This window comes from Ascaphus truei, unplaced genomic scaffold (genome assembly GCF_040206685.1).
Source record: "Ascaphus truei isolate aAscTru1 unplaced genomic scaffold, aAscTru1.hap1 HAP1_SCAFFOLD_282, whole genome shotgun sequence".
Lineage (NCBI taxonomy): Eukaryota > Metazoa > Chordata > Amphibia > Anura > Ascaphidae > Ascaphus > Ascaphus truei.
The window spans coordinates 483,525-508,454 of NW_027455772.1; the positions used below are offsets into that span (position 1 = coordinate 483,525).

At 42.3% G+C, this 24,930-nt stretch overlaps 62 non-coding genes across 62 annotated transcripts; all 62 read left to right on the forward strand.

Moving 5' to 3' along the window:
- The first annotated feature begins 27 nt into the window (after positions 1-27).
- LOC142482302 (5S ribosomal RNA) lies at positions 28-146 on the forward strand. The gene has a single exon (XR_012796544.1). It is a non-coding gene; the product is annotated as a 5S ribosomal RNA (ribosomal RNA).
- Positions 147-432: 286 nt separating this feature from the next.
- Positions 433-551, forward strand: LOC142482653 (5S ribosomal RNA). The gene has a single exon (XR_012796859.1). It is a non-coding gene; the product is annotated as a 5S ribosomal RNA (ribosomal RNA).
- A 286-nt stretch (positions 552-837) lies between these two features.
- Positions 838-956, forward strand: LOC142482827 (5S ribosomal RNA). The gene has a single exon (XR_012797027.1). It is a non-coding gene; the product is annotated as a 5S ribosomal RNA (ribosomal RNA).
- A 286-nt stretch (positions 957-1,242) lies between these two features.
- LOC142482304 (5S ribosomal RNA) lies at positions 1,243-1,361 on the forward strand. The gene has a single exon (XR_012796546.1). It is a non-coding gene; the product is annotated as a 5S ribosomal RNA (ribosomal RNA).
- Positions 1,362-1,647: 286 nt separating this feature from the next.
- On the forward strand, positions 1,648-1,766 carry LOC142482305 (5S ribosomal RNA). Its single transcript, XR_012796547.1, has one exon. It is a non-coding gene; the product is annotated as a 5S ribosomal RNA (ribosomal RNA).
- A 286-nt stretch (positions 1,767-2,052) lies between these two features.
- LOC142482306 (5S ribosomal RNA) lies at positions 2,053-2,171 on the forward strand. Its single transcript, XR_012796548.1, has one exon. It is a non-coding gene; the product is annotated as a 5S ribosomal RNA (ribosomal RNA).
- A 286-nt stretch (positions 2,172-2,457) lies between these two features.
- Positions 2,458-2,576, forward strand: LOC142482654 (5S ribosomal RNA). Its single transcript, XR_012796860.1, has one exon. It is a non-coding gene; the product is annotated as a 5S ribosomal RNA (ribosomal RNA).
- Positions 2,577-2,862: 286 nt separating this feature from the next.
- Positions 2,863-2,981, forward strand: LOC142482828 (5S ribosomal RNA). The gene has a single exon (XR_012797028.1). It is a non-coding gene; the product is annotated as a 5S ribosomal RNA (ribosomal RNA).
- A 286-nt stretch (positions 2,982-3,267) lies between these two features.
- On the forward strand, positions 3,268-3,386 carry LOC142482861 (5S ribosomal RNA). The gene has a single exon (XR_012797060.1). It is a non-coding gene; the product is annotated as a 5S ribosomal RNA (ribosomal RNA).
- Positions 3,387-3,672: 286 nt separating this feature from the next.
- LOC142482655 (5S ribosomal RNA) lies at positions 3,673-3,791 on the forward strand. Its single transcript, XR_012796861.1, has one exon. It is a non-coding gene; the product is annotated as a 5S ribosomal RNA (ribosomal RNA).
- A 286-nt stretch (positions 3,792-4,077) lies between these two features.
- On the forward strand, positions 4,078-4,196 carry LOC142482921 (5S ribosomal RNA). The gene has a single exon (XR_012797120.1). It is a non-coding gene; the product is annotated as a 5S ribosomal RNA (ribosomal RNA).
- Positions 4,197-4,482: 286 nt separating this feature from the next.
- LOC142482840 (5S ribosomal RNA) lies at positions 4,483-4,601 on the forward strand. Its single transcript, XR_012797040.1, has one exon. It is a non-coding gene; the product is annotated as a 5S ribosomal RNA (ribosomal RNA).
- A 286-nt stretch (positions 4,602-4,887) lies between these two features.
- On the forward strand, positions 4,888-5,006 carry LOC142482369 (5S ribosomal RNA). The gene has a single exon (XR_012796608.1). It is a non-coding gene; the product is annotated as a 5S ribosomal RNA (ribosomal RNA).
- Positions 5,007-5,292: 286 nt separating this feature from the next.
- Positions 5,293-5,411, forward strand: LOC142482656 (5S ribosomal RNA). The gene has a single exon (XR_012796862.1). It is a non-coding gene; the product is annotated as a 5S ribosomal RNA (ribosomal RNA).
- Positions 5,412-5,697: 286 nt separating this feature from the next.
- Positions 5,698-5,816, forward strand: LOC142482923 (5S ribosomal RNA). The gene has a single exon (XR_012797122.1). It is a non-coding gene; the product is annotated as a 5S ribosomal RNA (ribosomal RNA).
- A 286-nt stretch (positions 5,817-6,102) lies between these two features.
- LOC142482657 (5S ribosomal RNA) lies at positions 6,103-6,221 on the forward strand. The gene has a single exon (XR_012796863.1). It is a non-coding gene; the product is annotated as a 5S ribosomal RNA (ribosomal RNA).
- Positions 6,222-6,507: 286 nt separating this feature from the next.
- On the forward strand, positions 6,508-6,626 carry LOC142482370 (5S ribosomal RNA). The gene has a single exon (XR_012796609.1). It is a non-coding gene; the product is annotated as a 5S ribosomal RNA (ribosomal RNA).
- Positions 6,627-6,912: 286 nt separating this feature from the next.
- On the forward strand, positions 6,913-7,031 carry LOC142482345 (5S ribosomal RNA). The gene has a single exon (XR_012796584.1). It is a non-coding gene; the product is annotated as a 5S ribosomal RNA (ribosomal RNA).
- Positions 7,032-7,317: 286 nt separating this feature from the next.
- Positions 7,318-7,436, forward strand: LOC142482659 (5S ribosomal RNA). The gene has a single exon (XR_012796865.1). It is a non-coding gene; the product is annotated as a 5S ribosomal RNA (ribosomal RNA).
- Positions 7,437-7,722: 286 nt separating this feature from the next.
- Positions 7,723-7,841, forward strand: LOC142482308 (5S ribosomal RNA). The gene has a single exon (XR_012796549.1). It is a non-coding gene; the product is annotated as a 5S ribosomal RNA (ribosomal RNA).
- A 286-nt stretch (positions 7,842-8,127) lies between these two features.
- LOC142482660 (5S ribosomal RNA) lies at positions 8,128-8,246 on the forward strand. The gene has a single exon (XR_012796866.1). It is a non-coding gene; the product is annotated as a 5S ribosomal RNA (ribosomal RNA).
- A 286-nt stretch (positions 8,247-8,532) lies between these two features.
- Positions 8,533-8,651, forward strand: LOC142482829 (5S ribosomal RNA). The gene has a single exon (XR_012797029.1). It is a non-coding gene; the product is annotated as a 5S ribosomal RNA (ribosomal RNA).
- A 286-nt stretch (positions 8,652-8,937) lies between these two features.
- LOC142482309 (5S ribosomal RNA) lies at positions 8,938-9,056 on the forward strand. The gene has a single exon (XR_012796550.1). It is a non-coding gene; the product is annotated as a 5S ribosomal RNA (ribosomal RNA).
- Positions 9,057-9,342: 286 nt separating this feature from the next.
- On the forward strand, positions 9,343-9,461 carry LOC142482920 (5S ribosomal RNA). The gene has a single exon (XR_012797119.1). It is a non-coding gene; the product is annotated as a 5S ribosomal RNA (ribosomal RNA).
- A 286-nt stretch (positions 9,462-9,747) lies between these two features.
- LOC142482830 (5S ribosomal RNA) lies at positions 9,748-9,866 on the forward strand. The gene has a single exon (XR_012797030.1). It is a non-coding gene; the product is annotated as a 5S ribosomal RNA (ribosomal RNA).
- Positions 9,867-10,152: 286 nt separating this feature from the next.
- LOC142482862 (5S ribosomal RNA) lies at positions 10,153-10,271 on the forward strand. The gene has a single exon (XR_012797061.1). It is a non-coding gene; the product is annotated as a 5S ribosomal RNA (ribosomal RNA).
- Positions 10,272-10,557: 286 nt separating this feature from the next.
- On the forward strand, positions 10,558-10,676 carry LOC142482831 (5S ribosomal RNA). The gene has a single exon (XR_012797031.1). It is a non-coding gene; the product is annotated as a 5S ribosomal RNA (ribosomal RNA).
- A 286-nt stretch (positions 10,677-10,962) lies between these two features.
- LOC142482863 (5S ribosomal RNA) lies at positions 10,963-11,081 on the forward strand. The gene has a single exon (XR_012797062.1). It is a non-coding gene; the product is annotated as a 5S ribosomal RNA (ribosomal RNA).
- A 286-nt stretch (positions 11,082-11,367) lies between these two features.
- On the forward strand, positions 11,368-11,486 carry LOC142482661 (5S ribosomal RNA). Its single transcript, XR_012796867.1, has one exon. It is a non-coding gene; the product is annotated as a 5S ribosomal RNA (ribosomal RNA).
- A 286-nt stretch (positions 11,487-11,772) lies between these two features.
- On the forward strand, positions 11,773-11,891 carry LOC142482924 (5S ribosomal RNA). Its single transcript, XR_012797123.1, has one exon. It is a non-coding gene; the product is annotated as a 5S ribosomal RNA (ribosomal RNA).
- Positions 11,892-12,177: 286 nt separating this feature from the next.
- On the forward strand, positions 12,178-12,296 carry LOC142482662 (5S ribosomal RNA). The gene has a single exon (XR_012796868.1). It is a non-coding gene; the product is annotated as a 5S ribosomal RNA (ribosomal RNA).
- Positions 12,297-12,582: 286 nt separating this feature from the next.
- LOC142482346 (5S ribosomal RNA) lies at positions 12,583-12,701 on the forward strand. Its single transcript, XR_012796585.1, has one exon. It is a non-coding gene; the product is annotated as a 5S ribosomal RNA (ribosomal RNA).
- A 286-nt stretch (positions 12,702-12,987) lies between these two features.
- Positions 12,988-13,106, forward strand: LOC142482663 (5S ribosomal RNA). The gene has a single exon (XR_012796869.1). It is a non-coding gene; the product is annotated as a 5S ribosomal RNA (ribosomal RNA).
- A 286-nt stretch (positions 13,107-13,392) lies between these two features.
- On the forward strand, positions 13,393-13,511 carry LOC142482310 (5S ribosomal RNA). The gene has a single exon (XR_012796551.1). It is a non-coding gene; the product is annotated as a 5S ribosomal RNA (ribosomal RNA).
- Positions 13,512-13,797: 286 nt separating this feature from the next.
- On the forward strand, positions 13,798-13,916 carry LOC142482833 (5S ribosomal RNA). Its single transcript, XR_012797033.1, has one exon. It is a non-coding gene; the product is annotated as a 5S ribosomal RNA (ribosomal RNA).
- Positions 13,917-14,202: 286 nt separating this feature from the next.
- Positions 14,203-14,321, forward strand: LOC142482311 (5S ribosomal RNA). Its single transcript, XR_012796552.1, has one exon. It is a non-coding gene; the product is annotated as a 5S ribosomal RNA (ribosomal RNA).
- Positions 14,322-14,607: 286 nt separating this feature from the next.
- Positions 14,608-14,726, forward strand: LOC142482312 (5S ribosomal RNA). Its single transcript, XR_012796553.1, has one exon. It is a non-coding gene; the product is annotated as a 5S ribosomal RNA (ribosomal RNA).
- Positions 14,727-15,012: 286 nt separating this feature from the next.
- Positions 15,013-15,131, forward strand: LOC142482665 (5S ribosomal RNA). Its single transcript, XR_012796871.1, has one exon. It is a non-coding gene; the product is annotated as a 5S ribosomal RNA (ribosomal RNA).
- A 286-nt stretch (positions 15,132-15,417) lies between these two features.
- Positions 15,418-15,536, forward strand: LOC142482834 (5S ribosomal RNA). Its single transcript, XR_012797034.1, has one exon. It is a non-coding gene; the product is annotated as a 5S ribosomal RNA (ribosomal RNA).
- Positions 15,537-15,822: 286 nt separating this feature from the next.
- On the forward strand, positions 15,823-15,941 carry LOC142482864 (5S ribosomal RNA). The gene has a single exon (XR_012797063.1). It is a non-coding gene; the product is annotated as a 5S ribosomal RNA (ribosomal RNA).
- Positions 15,942-16,227: 286 nt separating this feature from the next.
- On the forward strand, positions 16,228-16,346 carry LOC142482359 (5S ribosomal RNA). The gene has a single exon (XR_012796598.1). It is a non-coding gene; the product is annotated as a 5S ribosomal RNA (ribosomal RNA).
- A 286-nt stretch (positions 16,347-16,632) lies between these two features.
- LOC142482835 (5S ribosomal RNA) lies at positions 16,633-16,751 on the forward strand. Its single transcript, XR_012797035.1, has one exon. It is a non-coding gene; the product is annotated as a 5S ribosomal RNA (ribosomal RNA).
- A 286-nt stretch (positions 16,752-17,037) lies between these two features.
- On the forward strand, positions 17,038-17,156 carry LOC142482666 (5S ribosomal RNA). Its single transcript, XR_012796872.1, has one exon. It is a non-coding gene; the product is annotated as a 5S ribosomal RNA (ribosomal RNA).
- A 286-nt stretch (positions 17,157-17,442) lies between these two features.
- LOC142482836 (5S ribosomal RNA) lies at positions 17,443-17,561 on the forward strand. The gene has a single exon (XR_012797036.1). It is a non-coding gene; the product is annotated as a 5S ribosomal RNA (ribosomal RNA).
- A 286-nt stretch (positions 17,562-17,847) lies between these two features.
- LOC142482313 (5S ribosomal RNA) lies at positions 17,848-17,966 on the forward strand. Its single transcript, XR_012796554.1, has one exon. It is a non-coding gene; the product is annotated as a 5S ribosomal RNA (ribosomal RNA).
- A 286-nt stretch (positions 17,967-18,252) lies between these two features.
- On the forward strand, positions 18,253-18,371 carry LOC142482667 (5S ribosomal RNA). The gene has a single exon (XR_012796873.1). It is a non-coding gene; the product is annotated as a 5S ribosomal RNA (ribosomal RNA).
- A 286-nt stretch (positions 18,372-18,657) lies between these two features.
- LOC142482837 (5S ribosomal RNA) lies at positions 18,658-18,776 on the forward strand. Its single transcript, XR_012797037.1, has one exon. It is a non-coding gene; the product is annotated as a 5S ribosomal RNA (ribosomal RNA).
- A 286-nt stretch (positions 18,777-19,062) lies between these two features.
- On the forward strand, positions 19,063-19,181 carry LOC142482865 (5S ribosomal RNA). The gene has a single exon (XR_012797064.1). It is a non-coding gene; the product is annotated as a 5S ribosomal RNA (ribosomal RNA).
- Positions 19,182-19,467: 286 nt separating this feature from the next.
- On the forward strand, positions 19,468-19,586 carry LOC142482668 (5S ribosomal RNA). Its single transcript, XR_012796874.1, has one exon. It is a non-coding gene; the product is annotated as a 5S ribosomal RNA (ribosomal RNA).
- A 286-nt stretch (positions 19,587-19,872) lies between these two features.
- On the forward strand, positions 19,873-19,991 carry LOC142482314 (5S ribosomal RNA). Its single transcript, XR_012796555.1, has one exon. It is a non-coding gene; the product is annotated as a 5S ribosomal RNA (ribosomal RNA).
- A 286-nt stretch (positions 19,992-20,277) lies between these two features.
- On the forward strand, positions 20,278-20,396 carry LOC142482894 (5S ribosomal RNA). The gene has a single exon (XR_012797093.1). It is a non-coding gene; the product is annotated as a 5S ribosomal RNA (ribosomal RNA).
- Positions 20,397-20,682: 286 nt separating this feature from the next.
- On the forward strand, positions 20,683-20,801 carry LOC142482371 (5S ribosomal RNA). The gene has a single exon (XR_012796610.1). It is a non-coding gene; the product is annotated as a 5S ribosomal RNA (ribosomal RNA).
- Positions 20,802-21,087: 286 nt separating this feature from the next.
- Positions 21,088-21,206, forward strand: LOC142482867 (5S ribosomal RNA). Its single transcript, XR_012797066.1, has one exon. It is a non-coding gene; the product is annotated as a 5S ribosomal RNA (ribosomal RNA).
- Positions 21,207-21,492: 286 nt separating this feature from the next.
- LOC142482669 (5S ribosomal RNA) lies at positions 21,493-21,611 on the forward strand. Its single transcript, XR_012796875.1, has one exon. It is a non-coding gene; the product is annotated as a 5S ribosomal RNA (ribosomal RNA).
- Positions 21,612-21,897: 286 nt separating this feature from the next.
- Positions 21,898-22,016, forward strand: LOC142482316 (5S ribosomal RNA). The gene has a single exon (XR_012796557.1). It is a non-coding gene; the product is annotated as a 5S ribosomal RNA (ribosomal RNA).
- A 286-nt stretch (positions 22,017-22,302) lies between these two features.
- LOC142482671 (5S ribosomal RNA) lies at positions 22,303-22,421 on the forward strand. Its single transcript, XR_012796877.1, has one exon. It is a non-coding gene; the product is annotated as a 5S ribosomal RNA (ribosomal RNA).
- A 286-nt stretch (positions 22,422-22,707) lies between these two features.
- On the forward strand, positions 22,708-22,826 carry LOC142482838 (5S ribosomal RNA). The gene has a single exon (XR_012797038.1). It is a non-coding gene; the product is annotated as a 5S ribosomal RNA (ribosomal RNA).
- Positions 22,827-23,112: 286 nt separating this feature from the next.
- On the forward strand, positions 23,113-23,231 carry LOC142482317 (5S ribosomal RNA). Its single transcript, XR_012796558.1, has one exon. It is a non-coding gene; the product is annotated as a 5S ribosomal RNA (ribosomal RNA).
- A 286-nt stretch (positions 23,232-23,517) lies between these two features.
- Positions 23,518-23,636, forward strand: LOC142482672 (5S ribosomal RNA). The gene has a single exon (XR_012796878.1). It is a non-coding gene; the product is annotated as a 5S ribosomal RNA (ribosomal RNA).
- Positions 23,637-23,922: 286 nt separating this feature from the next.
- On the forward strand, positions 23,923-24,041 carry LOC142482318 (5S ribosomal RNA). The gene has a single exon (XR_012796559.1). It is a non-coding gene; the product is annotated as a 5S ribosomal RNA (ribosomal RNA).
- Positions 24,042-24,327: 286 nt separating this feature from the next.
- Positions 24,328-24,446, forward strand: LOC142482673 (5S ribosomal RNA). The gene has a single exon (XR_012796879.1). It is a non-coding gene; the product is annotated as a 5S ribosomal RNA (ribosomal RNA).
- Positions 24,447-24,732: 286 nt separating this feature from the next.
- On the forward strand, positions 24,733-24,851 carry LOC142482839 (5S ribosomal RNA). Its single transcript, XR_012797039.1, has one exon. It is a non-coding gene; the product is annotated as a 5S ribosomal RNA (ribosomal RNA).
- Positions 24,852-24,930: the final 79 nt, after the last annotated feature.

Consider the following 24,930-nt stretch of genomic DNA (forward strand, 5'->3'; position numbering starts at 1 on the left):
AGAGGATATCATGAGACAGCAATCTCCACCTACGGCCATACTACCTTGACAGCGCCCGATCCCGTCAGATCTCGGAAGCTAAGCAGGGTGAGGCTTGATTAGTACTGGGTTGGGAGACTGCCTGGGAATACCAGGTGCTGTAGGGGTTTTTATTTTTCGCTTCCCTAATGAAAATATACATGGCATTCCTCGCAGCAAATGAAAATGTTTCATTTCTTGCTACTTTTTTCCCGCAGTGGCAAAGAAATCTATCGTTTTTTCCTCTGAAAGTTCAACACAATGCAACCTTCCAAAATAGAATTCTGACATCAAGAATTCCGTCTATAGTACATTTGAGTGCACCTGTCATTTTCTCAGTCTCTGTGTATGCATGGAGCAAGATATAGGCTCATGGATTTAAGAATGAGAGGATATCATGAGACAGCAATCTCCACCTACGGCCATACTACCTTGAAAGCGCCCGATCCCGTCAGATCTCGGAAGCTAAGCAGGGTGAGGCTTGATTAGTACTGGGTTGGGAGACTGCCTGGGAATACCAGGTGCTGTGGGTGTTTTTATTTTTTGCTTCCCTAATGAAAATATACATGGCATTCCTTGCAGCAAATGAAAATGTTTCATTTTTTACTACTTTTTTCCCGCAGTGGCAAAGAAATATATCGTTTTTTCCTCAGAAAGTTCAACACAATGCAACCTTCCAAAATAGAATTCTGACATCAAGAATTCCGTCTATAGTACATTTGAGTGCACCTGTCATTTTCTCAGTCTCTGTGTATGCATGGAGCAAGATATAGGCTCATGGATTTAAGAATGAGAGGATATCATGAGACAGCAATCTCCACCTACGGCCATACTACCTTGAAAGCGCCCGATCCCGTCAGATCTCGGAAGCTAAGCAGGGTGAGGCTTGATTAGTACTGGGTTGGGAGACTGCCTGGGAATACCAGGTGCTGTAGGGGTTTTTATTTTTCGCTTCCCTAATGAAAATATACATGGCATTCCTCGCAGCAAATGAAAATGTTTCATTTCTTGCTACTTTTTTCCCGCAGTGGCAAAGAAATCTATCGTTTTTTCCTCTGAAAGTTCAACACAATGCAACCTTCCAAAATAGAATTCTGACATCAAGAATTCCGTCTATAGTACATTTGAGTGCACCTGTCATTTTCTCAGTCTCTGTGTATGCATGGAGCAAGATATAGGCTCATGGATTTAAGAATGAGAGGATATCATGAGACAGCAATCTCCACCTACGGCCATACTACCTTGACAGCGCCCGATCCCGTCAGATCTCGGAAGCTAAGCAGGGTGAGGCTTGATTAGTACTGGGTTGGGAGACTGCCTGGGAATACCAGGTGCTGTAGGGGTTTTTATTTTTCGCTTCCCTAATGAAAATATACATGGCATTCCTCGCAGCAAATGAAAATGTTTCATTTCTTGCTACTTTTTTCCCGCAGTGGCAAAGAAATATATCGTTTTTTCCTCTGAAAGTTCAACACAATGCAACCTTCCAAAATAGAATTCTGACATCAAGAATTCCGTCTATAGTACATTTGAGTGCACCTGTCATTTTCTCAGTCTCTGTGTATGCATGGAGCAAGATATAGGCTCATGGATTTAAGAATGAGAGGATATCATGAGACAGCAATCTCCACCTACGGCCATACTACCTTGACAGCGCCCGATCCCGTCAGATCTCGGAAGCTAAGCAGGGTGAGGCTTGATTAGTACTGGGTTGGGAGACTGCCTGGGAATACCAGGTGCTGTAGGGGTTTTTATTTTTCGCTTCCCTAATGAAAATATACATGGCATTCCTCGCAGCAAATGAAAATGTTTCATTTCTTGCTACTTTTTTCCCGCAGTGGCAAAGAAATCTATCGTTTTTTCCTCTGAAAGTTCAACACAATGCAACCTTCCAAAATAGAATTCTGACATCAAGAATTCCGTCTATAGTACATTTGAGTGCACCTGTCATTTTCTCAGTCTCTGTGTATGCATGGAGCAAGATATAGGCTCATGGATTTAAGAATGAGAGGATATCATGAGACAGCAATCTCCACCTACGGCCATACTACCTTGACAGCGCCCGATCCCGTCAGATCTCGGAAGCTAAGCAGGGTGAGGCTTGATTAGTACTGGGTTGGGAGACTGCCTGGGAATACCAGGTGCTGTAGGGGTTTTTATTTTTCGCTTCCCTAATGAAAATATACATGGCATTCCTCGCAGCAAATGAAAATGTTTCATTTCTTGCTACTTTTTTCCCGCAGTGGCAAAGAAATCTATCGTTTTTTCCTCTGAAAGTTCAACACAATGCAACCTTCCAAAATAGAATTCTGACATCAAGAATTCCGTCTATAGTACATTTGAGTGCACCTGTCATTTTCTCAGTCTCTGTGTATGCATGGAGCAAGATATAGGCTCATGGATTTAAGAATGAGAGGATATCATGAGACAGCAATCTCCACCTACGGCCATACTACCTTGAAAGCGCCCGATCCCGTCAGATCTCGGAAGCTAAGCAGGGTGAGGCTTGATTAGTACTGGGTTGGGAGACTGCCTGGGAATACCAGGTGCTGTGGGTGTTTTTATTTTTTGCTTCCCTAATGAAAATATACATGGCATTCCTTGCAGCAAATGAAAATGTTTCATTTTTTACTACTTTTTTCCCGCAGTGGCAAAGAAATATATCGTTTTTTCCTCTGAAAGTTCAACACAATGCAACCTTCCAAAATAGAATTCTGACATCAAGAATTCCGTCTATAGTACATTTGAGTGCACCTGTCATTTTCTCAGTCTCTGTGTATGCATGGAGCAAGATATAGGCTCATGGATTTAAGAATGAGAGGATATCATGAGACAGCAATCTCCACCTACGGCCATACTACCTTGAAAGCGCCCGATCCCGTCAGATCTCGGAAGCTAAGCAGGGTGAGGCTTGATTAGTACTGGGTTGGGAGACTGCCTGGGAATACCAGGTGCTGTAGGGGTTTTTATTTTTCGCTTCCCTAATGAAAATATACATGGCATTCCTCGCAGCAAATGAAAATGTTTCATTTCTTGCTACTTTTTTCCCGCAGTGGCAAAGAAATCTATCGTTTTTTCCTCTGAAAGTTCAACACAATGCAACCTTCCAAAATAGAATTCTGACATCAAGAATTCCGTCTATAGTACATTTGAGTGCACCTGTCATTTTCTCAGTCTCTGTGTATGCATGGAGCAAGATATAGGCTCATGGATTTAAGAATGAGAGGATATCATGAGACAGCAATCTCCACCTACGGCCATACTACCTTGACAGCGCCCGATCCCATCAGATCTCGGAAGCTAAGCAGGGTGAGGCTTGATTAGTACTGGGTTGGGAGACTGCCTGGGAATACCAGGTGCTGTAGGGGTTTTTATTTTTCGCTTCCCTAATGAAAATATACATGGCATTCCTCGCAGCAAATGAAAATGTTTCATTTCTTGCTACTTTTTTCCCGCAGTGGCAAAGAAATATATCGTTTTTTCCTCTGAAAGTTCAACACAATGCAACCTTCCAAAATAGAATTCTGACATCAAGAATTCCGTCTATAGTACATTTGAGTGCACCTGTCATTTTCTCAGTCTCTGTGTATGCATGGAGCAAGATATAGGCTCATGGATTTAAGAATGAGAGGATATCATGAGACAGCAATCTCCACCTACGGCCATACTACCTTGAAAGCGCCCGATCCCGTCAGATCTCGGAAGCTAAGCAGGGTGAGGCTTGATTAGTACTGGGTTGGGAGACTGCCTGGGAATACCAGGTGCTGTGGGTGTTTTTATTTTTTGCTTCCCTAATGAAAATATACATGGCATTCCTTGCAGCAAATGAAAATGTTTCATTTTTTACTACTTTTTTCCCGCAGTGGCAAAGAAATATATCGTTTTTTCCTCAGAAAGTTCAACACAATGCAACCTTCCAAAATAGAATTCTGACATCAAGAATTCCGTCTATAGTACATTTGAGTGCACCTGTCATTTTCTCAGTCTCTGTGTATGCATGGAGCAAGATATAGGCTCATGGATTTAAGAATGAGAGGATATCATGAGACAGCAATCTCCACCTACGGCCATACTACCTTGATAGCGCCCGATCCCGTCAGATCTCGGAAGCTAAGCAGGGTGAGGCTTGATTAGTACTGGGTTGGGAGACTGCCTGGGAATACCAGGTGCTGTAGGGGTTTTTATTTTTCGCTTCCCTAATGAAAATATACATGGCATTCCTCGCAGCAAATGAAAATGTTTCATTTCTTGCTACTTTTTTCCCGCAGTGGCAAAGAAATCTATCGTTTTTTCCTCTGAAAGTTCAACACAATGCAACCTTCCAAAATAGAATTCTGACATCAAGAATTCCGTCTATAGTACATTTGAGTGCACCTGTCATTTTCTCAGTCTCTGTGTATGCATGGAGCAAGATATAGGCTCATGGATTTAAGAATGAGAGGATATCATGAGACAGCAATCTCCACCTACGGCCATACTACCTTGAAAGCGCCCGATCCCGTCAGATCTCGGAAGCTAAGCAGGGTTAGGCTTGCTTAGTACTGGGTTGGGAGACTGCCTGGGAATACCAGGTGCTGTGGGTGTTTTTATTTTTTGCTTCCCTAATGAAAATATACATGGCATTCCTTGCAGCAAATGAAAATGTTTCATTTTTTACTACTTTTTTCCCGCAGTGGCAAAGAAATATATCGTTTTTTCCTCAGAAAGTTCAACACAATGCAACCTTCCAAAATAGAATTCTGACATCAAGAATTCCGTCTATAGTACATTTGAGTGCACCTGTCATTTTCTCAGTCTCTGTGTATGCATGGAGCAAGATATAGGCTCATGGATTTAAGAATGAGAGGATATCATGAGACAGCAATCTCCACCTACGGCCATACTACCTTGAAAGCGCCCGATCCCGTCAGATCTCGGAAGCTAAGCAGGGTGAGGCTTGATTAGTACTGGGTTGGGAGACTGCCTGGGAATACCAGGTGCAGTAGGGGTTTTTATTTTTCGCTTCCCTAATGAAAATATACATGGCATTCCTCGCAGCAAATGAAAATGTTTCATTTCTTGCTACTTTTTTCCCGCAGTGGCAAAGAAATATATCGTTTTTTCCTCTGAAAGTTCAACACAATGCAACCTTCCAAAATAGAATTCTGACATCAAGAATTCCGTCTATAGTACATTTGAGTGCACCTGTCATTTTCTCAGTCTCTGTGTATGCATGGAGCAAGATATAGGCTCATGGATTTAAGAATGAGAGGATATCATGAGACAGCAATCTCCACCTACGGCCATACTACCTTGAAAGCGCCCGATCCCGTCAGATCTCGGAAGCTAAGCAGGGTGAGGCTTGATTAGTACTGGGTTGGGAGACTGCCTGGGAATACCAGGTGCTGTGGGTGTTTTTATTTTTTGCTTCCCTAATGAAAATATACATGGCATTCCTTGCAGCAAATGAAAATGTTTCATTTTTTACTACTTTTTTCCCGCAGTGGCAAAGAAATATATCGTTTTTTCCTCAGAAAGTTCAACACAATGCAACCTTCCAAAATAGAATTCTGACATCAAGAATTCCGTCTATAGTACATTTGAGTGCACCTGTCATTTTCTCAGTCTCTGTGTATGCATGGAGCAAGATATAGGCTCATGGATTTAAGAATGAGAGGATATCATGAGACAGCAATCTCCACCTACGGCCATACTACCTTGATAGCGCCCGATCCCGTCAGATCTCGGAAGCTAAGCAGGGTGAGGCTTGATTAGTACTGGGTTGGGAGACTGCCTGGGAATACCAGGTGCTGTAGGGGTTTTTATTTTTCGCTTCCCTAATGAAAATATACATGGCATTCCTCGCAGCAAATGAAAATGTTTCATTTCTTGCTACTTTTTTCCCGCAGTGGCAAAGAAATCTATCGTTTTTTCCTCTGAAAGTTCAACACAATGCAACCTTCCAAAATAGAATTCTGACATCAAGAATTCCGTCTATAGTACATTTGAGTGCACCTGTCATTTTCTCAGTCTCTGTGTATGCATGGAGCAAGATATAGGCTCATGGATTTAAGAATGAGAGGATATCATGAGACAGCAATCTCCACCTACGGCCATACTACCTTGAAAGCGCCCGATCCCGTCAGATCTCGGAAGCTAAGCAGGGTGAGGCTTGATTAGTACTGGGTTGGGAGACTGCCTGGGAATACCAGGTGCTGTGGGTGGTTTTATTTTTTGCTTCCCTAATGAAAATATACATGGCATTCCTTGCAGCAAATGAAAATGTTTCATTTTTTACTACTTTTTTCCCGCAGTGGCAAAGAAATATATCGTTTTTTCCTCAGAAAGTTCAACACAATGCAACCTTCCAAAATAGAATTCTGACATCAAGAATTCCGTCTATAGTACATTTGAGTGCACCTGTCATTTTCTCAGTCTCTGTGTATGCATGGAGCAAGATATAGGCTCATGGATTTAAGAATGAGAGGATATCATGAGACAGCAATCTCCACCTACGGCCATACTACCTTGAAAGCGCCCGATCCCGTCAGATCTCGGAAGCTAAGCAGGGTGAGGCTTGATTAGTACTGGGTTGGGAGACTGCCTGGGAATACCAGGTGCAGTAGGGGTTTTTATTTTTCGCTTCCCTAATGAAAATATACATGGCATTCCTCGCAGCAAATGAAAATGTTTCATTTCTTGCTACTTTTTTCCCGCAGTGGCAAAGAAATCTATCGTTTTTTCCTCTGAAAGTTCAACACAATGCAACCTTCCAAAATAGAATTCTGACATCAAGAATTCCGTCTATAGTACATTTGAGTGCACCTGTCATTTTCTCAGTCTCTGTGTATGCATGGAGCAAGATATAGGCTCATGGATTTAAGAATGAGAGGATATCATGAGACAGCAATCTCCACCTGCGGCCATACTACCTTGACAGCGCCCGATCCCATCAGATCTCGGAAGCTAAGCAGGGTGAGGCTTGATTAGTACTGGGTTGGGAGACTGCCTGGGAATACCAGGTGCTGTAGGGGTTTTTATTTTTCGCTTCCCTAATGAAAATATACATGGCATTCCTCGCAGCAAATGAAAATGTTTCATTTCTTGCTACTTTTTTCCCGCAGTGGCAAAGAAATATATCGTTTTTTCCTCTGAAAGTTCAACACAATGCAACCTTCCAAAATAGAATTCTGACATCAAGAATTCCGTCTATAGTACATTTGAGTGCACCTGTCATTTTCTCAGTCTCTGTGTATGCATGGAGCAAGATATAGGCTCATGGATTTAAGAATGAGAGGATATCATGAGACAGCAATCTCCACCTACGGCCATACTACCTTGAAAGCGCCCGATCCCGTCAGATCTCGGAAGCTAAGCAGGGTGAGGCTTGATTAGTACTGGGTTGGGAGACTGCCTGGGAATACCAGGTGCTGTGGGTGTTTTTATTTTTTGCTTCCCTAATGAAAATATACATGGCATTCCTTGCAGCAAATGAAAATGTTTCATTTTTTACTACTTTTTTCCCGCAGTGGCAAAGAAATATATCGTTTTTTCCTCAGAAAGTTCAACACAATGCAACCTTCCAAAATAGAATTCTGACATCAAGAATTCCGTCTATAGTACATTTGAGTGCACCTGTCATTTTCTCAGTCTCTGTGTATGCATGGAGCAAGATATAGGCTCATGGATTTAAGAATGAGAGGATATCATGAGACAGCAATCTCCACCTACGGCCATACTACCTTGACAGCGCCCGATCCCGTCAGATCTCGGAAGCTAAGCAGGGTGAGGCTTGATTAGTACTGGGTTGGGAGACTGCCTGGGAATACCAGGTGCTGTAGGGGTTTTTATTTTTCGCTTCCCTAATGAAAATATACATGGCATTCCTCGCAGCAAATGAAAATGTTTCATTTCTTGCTACTTTTTTCCCGCAGTGGCAAAGAAATCTATCGTTTTTTCCTCTGAAAGTTCAACACAATGCAACCTTCCAAAATAGAATTCTGACATCAAGAATTCCGTCTATAGTACATTTGAGTGCACCTGTCATTTTCTCAGTCTCTGTGTATGCATGGAGCAAGATATAGGCTCATGGATTTAAGAATGAGAGGATATCATGAGACAGCAATCTCCACCTACGGCCATACTACCTTGAAAGCGCCCGATCCCGTCAGATCTCGGAAGCTAAGCAGGGTGAGGCTTGATTAGTACTGGGTTGGGAGACTGCCTGGGAATACCAGGTGCTGTGGGTGTTTTTATTTTTTGCTTCCCTAATGAAAATATACATGGCATTCCTTGCAGCAAATGAAAATGTTTCATTTTTTACTACTTTTTTCCCGCAGTGGCAAAGAAATATATCGTTTTTTCCTCAGAAAGTTCAACACAATGCAACCTTCCAAAATAGAATTCTGACATCAAGAATTCCGTCTATAGTACATTTGAGTGCACCTGTCATTTTCTCAGTCTCTGTGTATGCATGGAGCAAGATATAGGCTCATGGATTTAAGAATGAGAGGATATCATGAGACAGCAATCTCCACCTACGGCCATACTACCTTGAAAGCGCCCGATCCCGTCAGATCTCGGAAGCTAAGCAGGGTGAGGCTTGATTAGTACTGGGTTGGGAGACTGCCTGGGAATACCAGGTGCTGTAGGGGTTTTTATTTTTCGCTTCCCTAATGAAAATATACATGGCATTCCTCGCAGCAAATGAAAATGTTTCATTTCTTGCTACTTTTTTCCCGCAGTGGCAAAGAAATCTATCGTTTTTTCCTCTGAAAGTTCAACACAATGCAACCTTCCAAAATAGAATTCTGACATCAAGAATTCCGTCTATAGTACATTTGAGTGCACCTGTCATTTTCTCAGTCTCTGTGTATGCATGGAGCAAGATATAGGCTCATGGATTTAAGAATGAGAGGATATCATGAGACAGCAATCTCCACCTACGGCCATACTACCTTGACAGCGCCCGATCCCGTCAGATCTCGGAAGCTAAGCAGGGTGAGGCTTGATTAGTACTGGGTTGGGAGACTGCCTGGGAATACCAGGTGCTGTAGGGGTTTTTATTTTTCGCTTCCCTAATGAAAATATACATGGCATTCCTCGCAGCAAATGAAAATGTTTCATTTCTTGCTACTTTTTTCCCGCAGTGGCAAAGAAATATATCGTTTTTTCCTCTGAAAGTTCAACACAATGCAACCTTCCAAAATAGAATTCTGACATCAAGAATTCCGTCTATAGTACATTTGAGTGCACCTGTCATTTTCTCAGTCTCTGTGTATGCATGGAGCAAGATATAGGCTCATGGATTTAAGAATGAGAGGATATCATGAGACAGCAATCTCCACCTACGGCCATACTACCTTGACAGCGCCCGATCCCGTCAGATCTCGGAAGCTAAGCAGGGTGAGGCTTGATTAGTACTGGGTTGGGAGACTGCCTGGGAATACCAGGTGCTGTGGGTGTTTTTATTTTTTGCTTCCCTAATGAAAATATACATGGCATTCCTTGCAGCAAATGAAAATGTTTCATTTTTTACTACTTTTTTCCCGCAGTGGCAAAGAAATATATCGTTTTTTCCTCAGAAAGTTCAACACAATGCAACCTTCCAAAATAGAATTCTGACATCAAGAATTCCGTCTATAGTACATTTGAGTGCACCTGTCATTTTCTCAGTCTCTGTGTATGCATGGAGCAAGATATAGGCTCATGGATTTAAGAATGAGAGGATATCATGAGACAGCAATCTCCACCTACGGCCATACTACCTTGAAAGCGCCCGATCCCGTCAGATCTCGGAAGCTAAGCAGGGTGAGGCTTGATTAGTACTGGGTTGGGAGACTGCCTGGGAATACCAGGTGCTGTAGGGGTTTTTATTTTTCGCTTCCCTAATGAAAATATACATGGCATTCCTCGCAGCAAATGAAAATGTTTCATTTCTTGCTACTTTTTTCCCGCAGTGGCAAAGAAATCTATCGTTTTTTCCTCTGAAAGTTCAACACAATGCAACCTTCCAAAATAGAATTCTGACATCAAGAATTCCGTCTATAGTACATTTGAGTGCACCTGTCATTTTCTCAGTCTCTGTGTATGCATGGAGCAAGATATAGGCTCATGGATTTAAGAATGAGAGGATATCATGAGACAGCAATCTCCACCTACGGCCATACTACCTTGACAGCGCCCGATCCCATCAGATCTCGGAAGCTAAGCAGGGTGAGGCTTGATTAGTACTGGGTTGGGAGACTGCCTGGGAATACCAGGTGCTGTAGGGGTTTTTATTTTTCGCTTCCCTAATGAAAATATACATGGCATTCCTCGCAGCAAATGAAAATGTTTCATTTCTTGCTACTTTTTTCCCGCAGTGGCAAAGAAATATATCGTTTTTTCCTCTGAAAGTTCAACACAATGCAACCTTCCAAAATAGAATTCTGACATCAAGAATTCCGTCTATAGTACATTTGAGTGCACCTGTCATTTTCTCAGTCTCTGTGTATGCATGGAGCAAGATATAGGCTCATGGATTTAAGAATGAGAGGATATCATGAGACAGCAATCTCCACCTACGGCCATACTACCTTGAAAGCGCCCGATCCCGTCAGATCTCGGAAGCTAAGCAGGGTGAGGCTTGATTAGTACTGGGTTGGGAGACTGCCTGGGAATACCAGGTGCTGTAGGGGTTTTTATTTTTCGCTTCCCTAATGAAAATATACATGGCATTCCTCGCAGCAAATGAAAATGTTTCATTTCTTGCTACTTTTTTCCCGCAGTGGCAAAGAAATCTATCGTTTTTTCCTCTGAAAGTTCAACACAATGCAACCTTCCAAAATAGAATTCTGACATCAAGAATTCCGTCTATAGTACATTTGAGTGCACCTGTCATTTTCTCAGTCTCTGTGTATGCATGGAGCAAGATATAGGCTCATGGATTTAAGAATGAGAGGATATCATGAGACAGCAATCTCCACCTACGGCCATACTACCTTGACAGCGCCCGATCCCATCAGATCTCGGAAGCTAAGCAGGGTGAGGCTTGATTAGTACTGGGTTGGGAGACTGCCTGGGAATACCAGGTGCTGTAGGGGTTTTTATTTTTCGCTTCCCTAATGAAAATATACATGGCATTCCTCGCAGCAAATGAAAATGTTTCATTTCTTGCTACTTTTTTCCCGCAGTGGCAAAGAAATATATCGTTTTTTCCTCTGAAAGTTCAACACAATGCAACCTTCCAAAATAGAATTCTGACATCAAGAATTCCGTCTATAGTACATTTGAGTGCACCTGTCATTTTCTCAGTCTCTGTGTATGCATGGAGCAAGATATAGGCTCATGGATTTAAGAATGAGAGGATATCATGAGACAGCAATCTCCACCTACGGCCATACTACCTTGAAAGCGCCCGATCCCGTCAGATCTCGGAAGCTAAGCAGGGTGAGGCTTGATTAGTACTGGGTTGGGAGACTGCCTGGGAATACCAGGTGCTGTGGGTGTTTTTATTTTTTGCTTCCCTAATGAAAATATACATGGCATTCCTTGCAGCAAATGAAAATGTTTCATTTTTTACTACTTTTTTCCCGCAGTGGCAAAGAAATATATCGTTTTTTCCTCAGAAAGTTCAACACAATGCAACCTTCCAAAATAGAATTCTGACATCAAGAATTCCGTCTATAGTACATTTGAGTGCACCTGTCATTTTCTCAGTCTCTGTGTATGCATGGAGCAAGATATAGGCTCATGGATTTAAGAATGAGAGGATATCATGAGACAGCAATCTCCACCTACGGCCATACTACCTTGATAGCGCCCGATCCCGTCAGATCTCGGAAGCTAAGCAGGGTGAGGCTTGATTAGTACTGGGTTGGGAGACTGCCTGGGAATACCAGGTGCTGTAGGGGTTTTTATTTTTCGCTTCCCTAATGAAAATATACATGGCATTCCTCGCAGCAAATGAAAATGTTTCATTTCTTGCTACTTTTTTCCCGCAGTGGCAAAGAAATCTATCGTTTTTTCCTCTGAAAGTTCAACACAATGCAACCTTCCAAAATAGAATTCTGACATCAAGAATTCCGTCTATAGTACATTTGAGTGCACCTGTCATTTTCTCAGTCTCTGTGTATGCATGGAGCAAGATATAGGCTCATGGATTTAAGAATGAGAGGATATCATGAGACAGCAATCTCCACCTACGGCCATACTACCTTGAAAGCGCCCGATCCCGTCAGATCTCGGAAGCTAAGCAGGGTGAGGCTTGATTAGTACTGGGTTGGGAGACTGCCTGGGAATACCAGGTGCTGTGGGTGTTTTTATTTTTTGCTTCCCTAATGAAAATATACATGGCATTCCTTGCAGCAAATGAAAATGTTTCATTTTTTACTACTTTTTTCCCGCAGTGGCAAAGAAATATATCGTTTTTTCCTCAGAAAGTTCAACACAATGCAACCTTCCAAAATAGAATTCTGACATCAAGAATTCCGTCTATAGTACATTTGAGTGCACCTGTCATTTTCTCAGTCTCTGTGTATGCATGGAGCAAGATATAGGCTCATGGATTTAAGAATGAGAGGATATCATGAGACAGCAATCTCCACCTGCGGCCATACTACCTTGACAGCGCCCGATCCCATCAGATCTCGGAAGCTAAGCAGGGTGAGGCTTGATTAGTACTGGGTTGGGAGACTGCCTGGGAATACCAGGTGCTGTAGGGGTTTTTATTTTTCGCTTCCCTAATGAAAATATACATGGCATTCCTCGCAGCAAATGAAAATGTTTCATTTCTTGCTACTTTTTTCCCGCAGTGGCAAAGAAATATATCGTTTTTTCCTCTGAAAGTTCAACACAATGCAACCTTCCAAAATAGAATTCTGACATCAAGAATTCCGTCTATAGTACATTTGAGTGCACCTGTCATTTTCTCAGTCTCTGTGTATGCATGGAGCAAGATATAGGCTCATGGATTTAAGAATGAGAGGATATCATGAGACAGCAATCTCCACCTACGGCCATACTACCTTGAAAGCGCCCGATCCCGTCAGATCTCGGAAGCTAAGCAGGGTGAGGCTTGATTAGTACTGGGTTGGGAGACTGCCTGGGAATACCAGGTGCTGTGGGTGTTTTTATTTTTTGCTTCCCTAATGAAAATATACATGGCATTCCTTGCAGCAAATGAAAATGTTTCATTTTTTACTGCTTTTTTCCCGCAGTGGCAAAGAAATATATCGTTTTTTCCTCAGAAAGTTCAACACAATGCAACCTTCCAAAATAGAATTCTGACATCAAGAATTCCGTCTATAGTACATTTGAGTGCACCTGTCATTTTCTCAGTCTCTGTGTATGCATGGAGCAAGATATAGGCTCATGGATTTAAGAATGAGAGGATATCATGAGACAGCAATCTCCACCTACGGCCATACTACCTTGACAGCGCCCGATCCCGTCAGATCTCGGAAGCTAAGCAGGGTGAGGCTTGATTAGTACTGGGTTGGGAGACTGCCTGGGAATACCAGGTGCTGTAGGGGTTTTTATTTTTCGCTTCCCTAATGAAAATATACATGGCATTCCTCGCAGCAAATGAAAATGTTTCATTTCTTGCTACTTTTTCCCCGCAGTGGCAAAGAAATCTATCGTTTTTTCCTCTGAAAGTTCAACACAATGCAACCTTCCAAAATAGAATTCTGACATCAAGAATTCCGTCTATAGTACATTTGAGTGCACCTGTCATTTTCTCAGTCTCTGTGTATGCATGGAGCAAGATATAGGCTCATGGATTTAAGAATGAGAGGATATCATGAGACAGCAATCTCCACCTACGGCCATACTACCTTGAAAGCGCCCGATCCCGTCAGATCTCGGAAGCTAAGCAGGGTGAGGCTTGATTAGTACTGGGTTGGGAGACTGCCTGGGAATACCAGGTGCTGTAGGGGTTTTTATTTTTCGCTTCCCTAATGAAAATATACATGGCATTCCTCGCAGCAAATGAAAATGTTTCATTTCTTGCTACTTTTTTCCCGCAGTGGCAAAGAAATCTATCGTTTTTTCCTCTGAAAGTTCAACACAATGCAACCTTCCAAAATAGAATTCTGACATCAAGAATTCCGTCTATAGTACATTTGAGTGCACCTGTCATTTTCTCAGTCTCTGTGTATGCATGGAGCAAGATATAGGCTCATGGATTTAAGAATGAGAGGATATCATGAGACAGCAATCTCCACCTACGGCCATACTACCTTGACAGCGCCCGATCCCGTCAGATCTCGGAAGCTAAGCAGGGTGAGGCTTGATTAGTACTGGGTTGGGAGACTGCCTGGGAATACCAGGTGCTGTAGGGGTTTTTATTTTTCGCTTCCCTAATGAAAATATACATGGCATTCCTCGCAGCAAATGAAAATGTTTCATTTCTTGCTACTTTTTTCCCGCAGTGGCAAAGAAATATATCGTTTTTTCCTCTGAAAGTTCAACACAATGCAACCTTCCAAAATAGAATTCTGACATCAAGAATTCCGTCTATAGTACATTTGAGTGCACCTGTCATTTTCTCAGTCTCTGTGTATGCATGGAGCAAGATATAGGCTCATGGATTTAAGAATGAGAGGATATCATGAGACAGCAATCTCCACCTACGGCCATACTACCTTGACAGCGCCCGATCCCGTCAGATCTCGGAAGCTAAGCAGGGTGAGGCTTGATTAGTACTGGGTTGGGAGACTGCCTGGGAATACCAGGTGCTGTAGGGGTTTTTATTTTTCGCTTCCCTAATGAAAATATACATGGCATTCCTCGCAGCAAATGAAAATGTTTCATTTCTTGCTACTTTTTTCCCGCAGTGGCAAAGAAATCTATCGTTTTTTCCTCTGAAAGTTCAACACAATGCAACCTTCCAAAATAGAATTCTGACATCAAGAATTCCGTCTATAGTACATTTGAGTGCACCTGTCATTTTCTCAGTCTCTGTGTATGCATGGAGCAAGATATAGGCTCATGGATTTAAGAATGAGAGGATATCATGAGACAGCAATCTCCACCTACGGCCATACTACCTTGAAAGCGCCCGATCCCGTCAGATCTCGGAAGCTAAGCAGGGTGAGGCTTGATTAGTACTGGGTTGGGAGACTGCCTGGGAATACCAGGTGCTGTGGGTGTTTTTATTTTTTGCTTCCCTAATGAAAATATACATGGCATTCCTTGCAGCAAATGAAAATGTTTCATTTTTTACTACTTTTTTCCCGCAGTGGCAAAGAAATATATCGTTTTTTCCTCAGAAAGTTCAACACAATGCAACCTTCCAAAATAGAATTCTGACATCAAGAATTCCGGCTATAGTACATTTGAGTGCACCTGTCATTTTCTCAGTCTCTGTGTATGCATGGAGCAAGATATAGGCTCATGGATTTAAGAATGAGAGGATATCATGAGACAGCAATCTCCACCTACGGCCATACTACCTTGAAAGCGCCCGATCCCGTCAGATCTCGGAAGCTAAGCAGGGTGAGGCTTGATTAGTACTGGGTTGGGAGACTGCCTGGGAATACCAGGTGCTGTAGGGGTTTTTATTTTTCGCTTCCCTAATGAAAATATACATGGCATTCCTCGCAGCAAATGAAAATGTTTCATTTCTTGCTACTTTTTTCCCGCAGTGGCAAAGAAATCTATCGTTTTTTCCTCTGAAAGTTCAACACAATGCAACCTTCCAAAATAGAATTCTGACATCAAGAATTCCGTCTATAGTACATTTGAGTGCACCTGTCATTTTCTCAGTCTCTGTGTATGCATGGAGCAAGATATAGGCTCATGGATTTAAGAATGAGAGGATATCATGAGACAGCAATCTCCACCTACGGCCATACTACCTTGACAGCGCCCGATCCCATCAGATCTCGGAAGCTAAGCAGGGTGAGGCTTGATTAGTACTGGGTTGGGAGACTGCCTGGGAATACCAGGTGCTGTAGGGGTTTTTATTTTTCGCTTCCCTAATGAAAATATACATGGCATTCCTCGCAGCAAATGAAAATGTTTCATTTCTTGCTACTTTTTTCCCGCAGTGGCAAAGAAATATATCGTTTTTTCCTCTGAAAGTTCAACACAATGCAACCTTCCAAAATAGAATTCTGACATCAAGAATTCCGTCTATAGTACATTTGAGTGCACCTGTCATTTTCTCAGTCTCTGTGTATGCATGGAGCAAGATATAGGCTCATGGATTTAAGAATGAGAGGATATCATGAGACAGCAATCTCCACCTACGGCCATACTACCTTGAAAGCGCCCGATCCCGTCAGATCTCGGAAGCTAAGCAGGGTGAGGCTTGATTAGTACTGGGTTGGGAGACTGCCTGGGAATACAAGGTGCTGTGGGTGTTTTTATTTTTTGCTTCCCTAATGAAAATATACATGGCATTCCTTGCAGCAAATGAAAATGTTTCATTTTTTACTACTTTTTTCCCGCAGTGGCAAAGAAATATATCGTTTTTTCCTCAGAAAGTTCAACACAATGCAACCTTCCAAAATAGAATTCTGACATCAAGAATTCCGTCTATAGTACATTTGAGTGCACCTGTCATTTTCTCAGTCTCTGTGTATGCATGGAGCAAGATATAGGCTCATGGATTTAAGAATGAGAGGATATCATGAGACAGCAATCTCCACCTACGGCCATACTACCTTGAAAGCGCCCGATCCCGTCAGATCTCGGAAGCTAAGCAGGGTGAGGCTTGATTAGTACTGGGTTGGGAGACTGCCTGGGAATACCAGGTGCTGTAGGGGTTTTTATTTTTCGCTTCCCTAATGAAAATATACATGGCATTCCTCGCAGCAAATGAAAATGTTTCATTTCTTGCTACTTTTTTCCCGCAGTGGCAAAGAAATCTATCGTTTTTTCCTCTGAAAGTTCAACACAATGCAACCTTCCAAAATAGAATTCTGACATCAAGAATTCCGTCTATAGTACATTTGAGTGCACCTGTCATTTTCTCAGTCTCTGTGTATGCATGGAGCAAGATATAGGCTCATGGATTTAAGAATGAGAGGATATCATGAGACAGCAATCTCCACCTACGGCCATACTACCTTGAAAGCGCCCGATCCCGTCAGATCTCGGAAGCTAAGCAGGGTGAGGCTTGATTAGTACTGGGTTGGGAGACTGCCTGGGAATACCAGGTGCTGTGGGTGTTTTTATTTTTTGCTTCCCTAATGAAAATATACATGGCATTCCTTGCAGCAAATGAAAATGTTTCATTTTTTACTACTTTTTTCCCGCAGTGGCAAAGAAATATATCGTTTTTTCCTCAGAAAGTTCAACACAATGCAACCTTCCAAAATAGAATTCTGACATCAAGAATTCCGTCTATAGTACATTTGAGTGCACCTGTCATTTTCTCAGTCTCTGTGTATGCATGGAGCAAGATATAGGCTCATGGATTTAAGAATGAGAGGATATCATGAGACAGCAATCTCCACCTACGGCCATACTACCTTGAAAGCGCCCGATCCCGTCAGATCTCGGAAGCTAAGCAGGGTGAGGCTTGATTAGTACTGGGTTGGGAGACTGCCTGGGAATACCAGGTGCTGTAGGGGTTTTTATTTTTCGCTTCCCTAATGAAAATATACATGGCATTCCTCGCAGCAAATGAAAATGTTTCATTTCTTGCTACTTTTTTCCCGCAGTGGCAAAGAAATCTATCGTTTTTTCTTCTGAAAGTTCAACACAATGCAACCTTCCAAAATAGAATTCTGACATCAAGAATTCCGTCTATAGTACATTTGAGTGCACCTGTCATTTTCTCAGTCTCTGTGTATGCATGGAGCAAGATATAGGCTCATGGATTTAAGAATGAGAGGATATCATGAGACAGCAATCTCCACCTACGGCCATACTACCTTGACAGCGCCCGATCCCGTCAGATCTCGGAAGCTAAGCAGGGTGAGGCTTGATTAGTACTGGGTTGGGAGACTGCCTGGGAATACCAGGTGCTGTAGGGGTTTTTATTTTTCGCTTCCCTAATGAAAATATACATGGCATTCCTCGCAGCAAATGAAAATGTTTCATTTCTTGCTACTTTTTTCCCGCAGTGGCAAAGAAATATATCGTTTTTTCCTCTGAAAGTTCAACACAATGCAACCTTCCAAAATAGAATTCTGACATCAAGAATTCCGTCTATAGTACATTTGAGTGCACCTGTCATTTTCTCAGTCTCTGTGTATGCATGGAGCAAGATATAGGCTCATGGATTTAAGAATGAGAGGATATCATGAGACAGCAATCTCCACCTACGGCCATACTACCTTGAAAGCGCCCGATCCCGTCAGATCTCGGAAGCTAAGCAGGGTGAGGCTTGATTAGTACTGGGTTGGGAGACTGCCTGGGAATACCAGGTGCTGTGGGTGTTTTTATTTTTTGCTTCCCTAATGAAAATATACATGGCATTCCTTGCAGCAAATGAAAATGTTTCATTTTTTACTACTTTTTTCCCGCAGTGGCAAAGAAATATATCGTTTTTTCCTCAGAAAGTTCAACACAATGCAACCTTCCAAAATAGAATTCTGACATCAAGAATTCCGTCTATAGTACATTTGAGTGCACCTGTCATTTTCTCAGTCTCTGTGTATGCATGGAGCAAGATATAGGCTCATGGATTTAAGAATGAGAGGATATCATGAGACAGCAATCTCCACCTACGGCCATACTACCTTGAAAGCGCCCGATCCCGTCAGATCTCGGAAGCTAAGCAGGGTGAGGCTTGATTAGTACTGGGTTGGGAGACTGCCTGGGAATACCAGGTGCTGTAGGGGTTTTTATTTTTCGCTTCCCTAATGAAAATATACATGGCATTCCTCGCAGCAAATGAAAATGTTTCATTTCTTGCTACTTTTTTCCCGCAGTGGCAAAGAAATCTATCGTTTTTTCCTCTGAAAGTTCAACACAATGCAACCTTCCAAAATAGAATTCTGACATCAAGAATTCCGTCTATAGTACATTTGAGTGCACCTGTCATTTTCTCAGTCTCTGTGTATGCATGGAGCAAGATATAGGCTCATGGATTTAAGAATGAGAGGATATCATGAGACAGCAATCTCCACCTACGGCCATACTACCTTGACAGCGCCCGATCCCATCAGATCTCGGAAGCTAAGCAGGGTGAGGCTTGATTAGTACTGGGTTGGGAGACTGCCTGGGAATACCAGGTGCTGTAGGGGTTTTTATTTTTCGCTTCCCTAATGAAAATATACATGGCATTCCTCGCAGCAAATGAAAATGTTTCATTTCTTGCTACTTTTTTCCCGCAGTGGCAAAGAAATATATCGTTTTTTCCTCTGAAAGTTCAACACAATGCAACCTTCCAAAATAGAATTCTGACATCAAGAATTCCGTCTATAGTACATTTGAGTGCACCTGTCATTTTCTCAGTCTCTGTGTATGCATGGAGCAAGATATAGGCTCATGGATTTAAGAATGAGAGGATATCATGAGACAGCAATCTCCACCTACGGCCATACTACCTTGAAAGCGCCCGATCCCGTCAGATCTCGGAAGCTAAGCAGGGTGAGGCTTGATTAGTACTGGGTTGGGAGACTGCCTGGGAATACCAGGTGCTGTGGGTGTTTTTATTTTTTGCTTCCCTAATGAAAATATACATGGCATTCCTTGCAGCAAATGAAAATGTTTCATTTTTTACTACTTTTTTCCCGCAGTGGCAAAGAAATATATCGTTTTTTCCTCAGAAAGTTCAACACAATGCAACCTTCCAAAATAGAATTCTGACATCAAGAATTCCGTCTATAGTACATTTGAGTGCACCTGTCATTTTCTCAGTCTCTGTGTATGCATGGAGCAAGATATAGGCTCATGGATTTAAGAATGAGAGGATATCATGAGACAGCAATCTCCACCTACGGCCATACTACCTTGACAGCGCCCGATCCCGTCAGATCTCGGAAGCTAAGCAGGGTGAGGCTTGATTAGTACTGGGTTGGGAGACTGCCTGGGAATACCAGGTGCTGTAGGGGTTTTTATTTTTCGCTTCCCTAATGAAAATATACATGGCATTCCTCGCAGCAAATGAAAATGTTTCATTTCTTGCTACTTTTTTCCCGCAGTGGCAAAGAAATCTATCGTTTTTTCCTCTGAAAGTTCAACACAATGCAACCTTCCAAAATAGAATTCTGACATCAAGAATTCCGTCTATAGTACATTTGAGTGCACCTGTCATTTTCTCAGTCTCTGTGTATGCATGGAGCAAGATATAGGCTCATGGATTTAAGAATGAGAGGATATCATGAGACAGCAATCTCCACCTACGGCCATACTACCTTGAAAGCGCCCGATCCCGTCAGATCTCGGAAGCTAAGCAAGGTGAGGCTTGATTAGTACTGGGTTGGGAGACTGCCTGGGAATACCAGGTGCTGTGGGTGTTTTTATTTTTTGCTTCCCTAATGAAAATATACATGGCATTCCTTGCAGCAAATGAAAATGTTTCATTTTTTACTACTTTTTTCCCGCAGTGGCAAAGAAATATATCGTTTTTTCCTCAGAAAGTTCAACACAATGCAACCTTCCAAAATAGAATTCTGACATCAAGAATTCCGTCTATAGTACATTTGAGTGCACCTGTCATTTTCTCAGTCTCTGTGTATGCATGGAGCAAGATATAGGCTCATGGATTTAAGAATGAGAGGATATCATGAGACAGCAATCTCCACCTACGGCCATACTACCTTGAAAGCGCCCGATCCCGTCAGATCTCGGAAGCTAAGCAGGGTGAGGCTTGATTAGTACTGGGTTGGGAGACTGCCTGGGAATACCAGGTGCAGTAGGGGTTTTTATTTTTCGCTTCCCTAATGAAAATATACATGGCATTCCTCGCAGCAAATGAAAATGTTTCATTTCTTGCTACTTTTTTCCCGCAGTGGCAAAGAAATCTATCGTTTTTTCCTCTGAAAGTTCAACACAATGCAACCTTCCAAAATAGAATTCTGACATCAAGAATTCCGTCTATAGTACATTTGAGTGCACCTGTCATTTTCTCAGTCTCTGTGTATGCATGGAGCAAGATATAGGCTCATGGATTTAAGAATGAGAGGATATCATGAGACAGCAATCTCCACCTACGGCCATACTACCTTGACAGCGCCCGATCCCATCAGATCTCGGAAGCTAAGCAGGGTGAGGCTTGATTAGTACTGGGTTGGGAGACTGCCTGGGAATACCAGGTGCTGTAGGGGTTTTTATTTTTCGCTTCCCTAATGAAAATATACATGGCATTCCTCGCAGCAAATGAAAATGTTTCATTTCTTGCTACTTTTTTCCCGCAGTGGCAAAGAAATATATCGTTTTTTCCTCTGAAAGTTCAACACAATGCAACCTTCCAAAATAGAATTCTGACATCAAGAATTCCGTCTATAGTACATTTGAGTGCACCTGTCATTTTCTCAGTCTCTGTGTATGCATGGAGCAAGATATAGGCTCATGGATTTAAGAATGAGAGGATATCATGAGACAGCAATCTCCACCTACGGCCATACTACCTTGAAAGCGCCCGATCCCGTCAGATCTCGGAAGCTAAGCAGGGTGAGGCTTGATTAGTACTGGGTTGGGAGACTGCCTGGGAATACCAGGTGCTGTGGGTGTTTTTATTTTTTGCTTCCCTAATGAAAATATACATGGCATTCCTTGCAGCAAATGAAAATGTTTCATTTTTTACTACTTTTTTCCCGCAGTGGCAAAGAAATATATCGTTTTTTCCTCAGAAAGTTCAACACAATGCAACCTTCCAAAATAGAATTCTGACATCAAGAATTCCGTCTATAGTACATTTGAGTGCACCTGTCATTTTCTCAGTCTCTGTGTATGCATGGAGCAAGATATAGGCTCATGGATTTAAGAATGAGAGGATATCATGAGACAGCAATCTCCACCTACGGCCATACTACCTTGACAGCGCCCGATCCCGTCAGATCTCGGAAGCTAAGCAGGGTGAGGCTTGATTAGTACTGGGTTGGGAGACTGCCTGGGAATACCAGGTGCTGTAGGGGTTTTTATTTTTCGCTTCCCTAATGAAAATATACATGGCATTCCTCGCAGCAAATGAAAATGTTTCATTTCTTGCTACTTTTTTCCCGCAGTGGCAAAGAAATCTATCGTTTTTTCCTCTGAAAGTTCAACACAATGCAACCTTCCAAAATAGAATTCTGACATCAAGAATTCCGTCTATAGTACATTTGAGTGCACCTGTCATTTTCTCAGTCTCTGTGTATGCATGGAGCAAGATATAGGCTCATGGATTTAAGAATGAGAGGATATCATGAGACAGCAATCTCCACCTACGGCCATACTACCTTGAAAGCGCCCGATCCCGTCAGATCTCGGAAGCTAAGCAGGGTGAGGCTTGATTAGTACTGGGTTGGGAGACTGCCTGGGAATACCAGGTGCTGTGGGTGTTTTTATTTTTTGCTTCCCTAATGAAAATATACATGGCATTCCTTGCAGCAAATGAAAATGTTTCATTTTTTACTACTTTTTTCCCGCAGTGGCAAAGAAATATATTGTTTTTTCCTCAGAAAGTTCAACACAATGCAACCTTCCAAAATAGAATTCTGACATCAAGAATTCCGTCTATAGTACATTTGAGTGCACCTGTCATTTTCTCAGTCTCTGTGTATGCATGGAGCAAGATATAGGCTCATGGATTTAAGAATGAGAGGATATCATGAGACAGCAATCTCCACCTACGGCCATACTACCTTGAAAGCGCCCGATCCCGTCAGATCTCGGAAGCTAAGCAGGGTGAGGCTTGATTAGTACTGGGTTGGGAGACTGCCTGGGAATACCAGGTGCTGTAGGGGTTTTTATTTTTCGCTTCCCTAATGAAAATATACATGGCATTCCTCGCAGCAAATGAAAATGTTTCATTTCTTGCTACTTTTTTCCCGCAGTGGCAAAGAAATCTATCGTTTTTTCCTCTGAAAGTTCAACACAATGCAACCTTCCAAAATAGAATTCTGACATCAAGAATTCCGTCTATAGTACATTTGAGTGCACCTGTCATTTTCTCAGTCTCTGTGTATGCATGGAGCAAGATATAGGCTCATGGATTTAAGAATGAGAGGATATCATGAGACAGCAATCTCCACCTACGGCCATACTACCTTGACAGCGCCCGATCCCGTCAGATCTCGGAAGCTAAGCAGGGTGAGGCTTGATTAGTACTGGGTTGGGAGACTGCCTGGGAATACCAGGTGCTGTAGGGGTTTTTATTTTTCGCTTCCCTAATGAAAATATACATGGCATTCCTCGCAGCAAATGAAAATGTTTCATTTCTTGCTACTTTTTTCCCGCAGTGGCAAAGAAATATATCGTTTTTTCCTCTGAAAGTTCAACACAATGCAACCTTCCAAAATAGAATTCTGACATCAAGAATTCCGTCTATAGTACATTTGAGTGCACCTGTCATTTTCTCAGTCTCTGTGTATGCATGGAGCAAGATATAGGCTCATGGATTTAAGAATGAGAGGATATCATGAGACAGCAATCTCCACCTACGGCCATACTACCTTGAAAGCGCCCGATCCCGTCAGATCTCGGAAGCTAAGCAGGGTGAGGCTTGATTAGTACTGGGTTGGGAGACTGCCTGGGAATACCAGGTGCTGTGGGTGTTTTTATTTTTTGCTTCCCTAATGAAAATATACATGGCATTCCTTGCAGCAAATGAAAATGTTTCATTTTTTACTACTTTTTTCCCGCAGTGGCAAAGAAATATATCGTTTTTTCCTCAGAAAGTTCAACACAATGCAACCTTCCAAAATAGAATTCTGACATCAAGAATTCCGTCTATAGTACATTTGAGTGCACCTGTCATTTTCTCAGTCTCTGTGTATGCATGGAGCAAGATATAGGCTCATGGATTTAAGAATGAGAGGATATCATGAGACAGCAATCTCCACCTACGGCCATACTACCTTGACAGCGCCCGATCCCGTCAGATCTCGGAAGCTAAGCAGGGTGAGGCTTGATTAGTACTGGGTTGGGAGACTGCCTGGGAATACCAGGTGCTGTAGGGGTTTTTATTTTTCGCTTCCCTAATGAAAATATACATGGCATTCCTCGCAGCAAATGAAAATGTTTCATTTCTTGCTACTTTTTTCCCGCAGTGGCAAAGAAATCTATCGTTTTTTCCTCTGAAAGTTCAACACAATGCAACCTTCCAAAATAGAATTCTGACATCAAGAATTCCGTCTATAGTACATTTGAGTGCACCTGTCATTTTCTCAGTCTCTGTGTATGCATGGAGCAAGATATAGGCTCATGGATTTAAGAATGAGAGGATATCATGAGACAGCAATCTCCACCTACGGCCATACTACCTTGAAAGCGCCCGATCCCGTCAGATCTCGGAAGCTAAGCAGGGTGAGGCTTGATTAGTACTGGGTTGGGAGACTGCCTGGGAATACCAGGTGCTGTGGGTGTTTTTATTTTTTGCTTCCCTAATGAAAATATACATGGCATTCCTTGCAGCAAATGAAAATGTTTCATTTTTTACTACTTTTTTCCCGCAGTGGCAAAGAAATATATTGTTTTTTCCTCAGAAAGTTCAACACAATGCAACCTTCCAAAATAGAATTCTGACATCAAGAATTCCGTCTATAGTACATTTGAGTGCACCTGTCATTTTCTCAGTCTCTGTGTATGCATGGAGCAAGATATAGGCTCATGGATTTAAGAATGAGAGGATATCATGAGACAGCAATCTCCACCTACGGCCATACTACCTTGAAAGCGCCCGATCCCGTCAGATCTCGGAAGCTAAGCAGGGTGAGGCTTGATTAGTACTGGGTTGGGAGACTGCCTGGGAATACCAGGTGCTGTAGGGGTTTTTATTTTTCGCTTCCCTAATGAAAATATACATGGCATTCCTCGCAGCAAATGAAAATGTTTCATTTCTTGCTACTT